Source organism: Pan troglodytes, chromosome 9 (genome assembly GCF_028858775.2).
Source record: "Pan troglodytes isolate AG18354 chromosome 9, NHGRI_mPanTro3-v2.0_pri, whole genome shotgun sequence".
Taxonomy (NCBI): domain Eukaryota; kingdom Metazoa; phylum Chordata; class Mammalia; order Primates; family Hominidae; genus Pan; species Pan troglodytes.
In genome coordinates, this window is record NC_072407.2 from 14544921 (window position 1) to 14550453 (window position 5533).

General features: G+C 47.3%; 1 non-coding gene across 1 annotated transcript; it reads right to left on the minus strand.

Annotated features, from left to right (window-relative positions):
* Positions 1–4925: 4925 nt before the first annotated feature.
* On the minus strand, positions 4926–5051 carry LOC112204914 (U6atac minor spliceosomal RNA). Its single transcript, XR_002938659.1, has one exon. It is a non-coding gene; the product is annotated as a U6atac minor spliceosomal RNA (small nuclear RNA).
* Positions 5052–5533: the final 482 nt, after the last annotated feature.

Sequence of the window (5533 nt, forward strand, 5' to 3'; positions counted from 1 at the left end):
TCCCACCCCTTCTCCTGGACTCTCTTTTGTGTGCTCTATTTTGGCCTCACTGGCCTCCTTGTTCCTGGAAGATGCCAGCGTGCCATGCCACGTGGCTTCACATCTGCTGGACCCTCTGTTGGGACGCTCTTCTCACACAGTGCTGCCTGGCTCACTCCCTCACTCTTTTTAGGCCTCTGTTCAGAGGCTCCCTTAACAAAGAGGCTTTCTCTACACACCCCACATCAATTAGACACTTTCTTCACTCACACCCCCACTCGCCTTACCATGATTCATTTTTCTTCGTAGCTCTTTATCATCACCACATAACATATTCCGTATCAATCTCTTTACTGCCCATCTCTGTCTGCCTGAATGTCACTGTTTTGTTTGCTGTTGCATTCCCGATGCCTAGAAGAATGTCTGGCACATGCAGGCTTTCAATAAATATTTGTTGAGTGGGTGAATGAATGACTACATCTGACGAGAAGAGAGGCTTTGGTGACTCTTTAGCATTGATATGTAATCTGTTGAGTGCTTGTTTGCTGCATTTATCAACATTCTTTTAAAACTAGATTCATTTTCTGATAGTATTGTCTCATCAGTCAGGGTACCGCCTGAGCATTAGGCCACAAGCCAGGCTATTCCTGGAAGGATTGCAGGACAGGCTTGCAGGATGATGCACAGGCTGGTACCCTGGGGCCCTTCATGTTTGAGAAGAGAGCCATGGCACTTCTGGGATGTTCACAGTGACCTCACTCTTATTTGATTTTCCCTGGAAGACACCTCAGGCTACTTCCTTCTCTGCGGATGAAGTAGAGGAAAGGAGTGTATTATTAGTCAGGGCTCTCTAGAGAAACAGAACCAGTAAGATATCTACCCATCCACCCTATTGGATATATATCCTATCGAGTATATAGATACACACATACATACAGGAGGAAGAGAGGGGGAGGGGGGAAGCGAGGGAGAGAGAGGGAAGGAGAGAGAAAGAGAATTTGTTTTAGGGAACTGGCTCACGTGATTGTGGGGTTGGCTAGTCTGAAATTTGTAGGGAAAGCTGGCAGGCTGGAAACTCAGGAAATTCCTATATTGCAGTCTTAAGGCTGAATTCCTTCTGTTTCAAGAACTCTCAGTCTTTGCTCTTAAGGCCTTAAACTGATGAGCTAAGGCCCACGGCAGTATGGAGTGTAATCTGCTTTACTCAAAGTCTACTGATTCAAATGTTAATTACATTCCAAAAACACCTTCACAGCAACGTCTAGACTGGTGTTTGATTGAACAACTGGCCACCATAGCCTAGTGCATAGAAATAACTATCCCGGGGACTCACCCTGGCAGCAATATACATGCTGGTGAACAGTCCAGTAGCTGCAGTCTCTTAGAATTAGGAGGAGTTGCCAAGGTGCCTTATCTCATTCATGCCTCTGGTGGAGTCCTCCTGTGGCAAGTCACACCAGTGAGCAGTGGGGCCCCATCAGGAAGGACTGGGCGGGGGTGCCCAAGCCCCTTATTCTGCCTTGTTCTGGCCCTGCCCTGGCCTGATCCTTACCCCAAACCCATATCCCCGGGGCCCTGAGTCATACCTAGTTTTTCCCTTTTGTCACTTCATTTATTCTGAGCTCCAGGACTAAAAAGAGGGAAATCAGTCCCTTTTCATGTGGAGCTTACATTCCAGTTGGAAGTCAGTCAATCATATGAACATATAAACAAAAATATTTCAGCCCGTGATAAATACTATGAAGAAAATAAGACAGGACAATGGGATTGGTAATGATGGGGTCTCACCTTTCTGAGGAGGTGCCATTTGAACTGAGAATGAGGGATGTGCAGGAATCAGTCATGCACAGATCTGGGGAGCAGGGGGGTCAGCAAGAACAAAGGCCCTGAGCATGCAACTTCTTGGGAGCCAGAAAGAAGGCCCTTTGCTAGGCGCACAGTGAAAGAGGGAGAGTCGCACGAGGTGAGGTCAGAGAGAAAGAGAGGGGCCAGGTCGTGGGGGTCTTGCAGGTCATGGTTAGGATCCTGGGACTTGATTCTAATTTCAAGGAAGCTGTTGGAAAGTCTGTAGTGGTAGAATGCTATAATCTCACATTTTATAAAAGGTCACTCTGGCTGCCATGTAGTGAATGGACCACACAGGGCAAGAGTGGAAGCAGGATGCCTTGTTGGAGACGTCACCCAAGCCAGAGATGATGGTGGCTTGGAGCGGTGTGACAACAGTGCAGATGAAGAAAATATAAATTTGGTGCATTTTTGGAGGCTAAAATGACAGGCCTTTTTGATGAATTGGATGTGGCAGATGAAGGAAAGAGGAATGAAGGAAGATTCCTGGGTTTTTATCTAAGCAATTTGTTGAATGGTGCTTTGGTTAACTGAGATGGGAGAAGCAACAGCTGGTGGAGGGTGAAGGTGGGCAATCGGGTTTGTAATGCCTCTTAGGTATGCAGGGATGTGGTCAGGCCTGGTCACCTACTGCTGCCAGCTTCAAAGTGGCAGACCTGAGCTGAAACCTGGACAGGGCGACTTTTTCCCAGTGGCTGCCTGGAATTCACTTGCTTTCCTTTATCATCAAGCCCACCGTTGGATGGTAACCCCATGAGCTATACCTGTGGGAAGTTCTACCTGAGCTTCTCAGCTCTCCTTGTATCTTGAGCCCATGGCTCCTCTCTCTCTGAGGCAGTTCCTGCCTTCTGTTGAATTCAGCTCAGTTCCACAAGTTCTTATGGACACCAACTCAGTTTCAGATCCATGCTGGATGTTGGTAGCACAAGGACCAGCAAGGCATGGCTAGGCCAGCTTCCACAGTTCCTGCTTGCTCTCTGGAGCAGGACTTTTAAAACCTGGGTTCATGGATGGACTGTGTATTAGTCCGTTCTCACGCCACTATAAGGGCATACCCGAGACTGGGTCATTTATAAAGGAAAGAGGTTTAATTGACTCATACTTCTGCAGGGCTGGGGAGGCCTCAGGAAACTTACAGTTGTGGCAGAAAGGGAAGCAAACACATCCTTCTTCACATGGCAGTAACAAGGAGAAGTGCCGAGCAAAAGGGAGAAAAGCTCCCTATAAAACCATCAGCTCTCATGAGAACTCACTCATTATCACAAGAACAGTATGGGGGAACTGCCCCCATGATTCAATTATCTCCACCTGGTCCCTCTCATGACACATGGGGATTATAGAAACCATAATTCAAGATGAGATTTGATGGGGGGAACACAGCCAAACCATATCAGATTGCAAGGGAAAGATCTGTAACTTCCCAGACATGTGGTATAAAATTTGTGTTTAGGTACATTAATGTGGTATAAAATTTGTGTTTAGGTACATTAATGTGGTATAAAATTTGTGCTTAGGTACATTATGATATTCATTTTTCTAGGAAGGGGACCTATGGCTTCTAACAGACACTAAAAAAGGTAGGTGACCCCCAAAATTCCAAGACTGCTATTCTGTGGGTGAAGCGCCCAATGCTTAATCCCTCTCCCTCCAGTCTTGAGTCACCACCAGCATCCAGCCTTTCTCAACCTTGCAGCTGCTTCAGGATGTGACAGATGTGATAAAATGCAGGGCAGGTTGGGATAGGCCAAGAAGCAGGAAGGGGCTGGATCTTAGGGTGTGTGAGGGACAGGTACAGAATGCCCCTGGAGAGAGTGTGGGGGGCTTCAAATGCCATCTGAGGAGTCTGGATTTACCCCTGCGAATGATAGGGAGTTAGAAAGCATTTTAAGCATGGGTGACATGGACAACTTTGTGTATCAGATAGTCCTGTCTCATAGTTGGGTGGAGCATGGACAGGAGATGGGTAAGGCTGGAGAGGGGGAGTCAGGAGGAAAGAATGGGAGATGAGACAGTGTGGATTTGGAGTGGAAGGAAGAGAAATGGAGGGAGTGGAAGCTAAATGACCACTGCCTGTTGCTACAGGGAGAGGCTATTCTGGAAATGCTGAGCTTGGCAAAAGAGGCTTTGGGGGCTCAGGGGAGAAAAGAGGGGTAGCTTGTTGGCCAGAGAAGTGGGGAGACACCTGGGTTGAATGAGGGTCTACAGGAAGGCTCCCTGGAAGATGGACAGCCTGACTCTGCAGTGTGGCCAGGCTTCTCTTGGAAGACACTCTCCTGAAGTCCTCGTGGGCAAATGATTTGGGATCAGGGAAGAGAGGACTGAAAGTCAGGGAGGCCAGAGGGTGCATGGCGGACCGTAGGCCCCTGCAGGAGGAGAACTGGGAGAGGTCAGAGGCTGAGGGCATGCAGAGTCTCAAAGGTAGGCTAAGCAAAAGCAGGGAAATCAGGGGAAGGATGGAGGCTGAGATCACTAAGGGGCATTCCACAGGAACAGTTGCTTCCTCAGGGTGACCATGCCCAGTGCCTCTGTATATGCTCTTCCCTGGGGCTAGAACACTCCATCCTCCTTCCCACACATGCTTGGCGTCACGCCCCAGGCTCTCGTCCTTCTGTGACCTCGAGAGCAGAGCCAGTCACTTCCTCCTCCCTGCTCTCACAGCCCCTGGGCTTGCCTCCTCAAAGCACTTTGCAGGCTGGATTGCTGGTGACTGTGTGTGCCTGCTACCCCCACCCCCATCCAGGAGACTGGACTTCCTGGGGGACAGGCTTGTCTGTCATCCATGGGTCCCCTGAGTCTGGTACAGCTGATTGCAGCCCTGCTATGGATATTGAACTGTTAGGTCCTGAGTGGGACACTCCTGCCAGTGGGTTTACAAAGGAGCCAGTGTAGGACATAATTTTAAAAAGTGTTTACCAATTTATTATAAAGGATATTACAAAGAATACAGATGAACAACAGCCAGATGGATGGAATAGATACCTAAGGCAAGAGATGTGGGAAGAGGCGAGGGGCTCCATGCCCTCTCTGGATGCACCACCCTCCAGGAGCCTTCAGGTGTTCAGCTACCAGGAAGCTCCCTCAAACCAAACCTTTTGTGTTTTTAAAAAGGATGGTTAGTTGCCTTGAAGTAGGTGGCGATGCCTTAACTGTATGCATGCTGTCAGGTTGCAGGGTCTCTTCCATCATTGTCAAGGGGAGTGCTAACTTTCCCTCCTTTCTTAAAACATGCAACATGATGTTTTAATGTACATATGTATGCATAATGTACATATGTATGCATAATGTACATATGTATGCATAATGTACATAGGCAGGAAGTTGCTGTGCAACTATCAGTAGTTTCTTTCTATCAGTAGTCGAAGCAGTTACTATGGCCGAGGAAACTGACATATCCATTATCTCACATAGTTACCTTTCTTTCTTTTTTTGGTGAGAGTACCTAAAATCTATGCTCTTAGCAAATTTCCAGTATGCAATACAATATTAACTATAGTCCTCATGCTGTCCGTTGAATCTCTAGTCTTATTCATCCTATACAACTACATCTTTCAACCCTTTGACCTACATCTGTCCAGTCCCTCCCATCAATCATCATTCTTCTGTTTTTATGTATTCAATTTTTTTAAGATTCATGTGTAAGTGAAATCATGCAGTGTTTTTCTTTCTTTCTGTGTCTGGTTTATTTTACTCAGCATAATGTCCTTCAGGT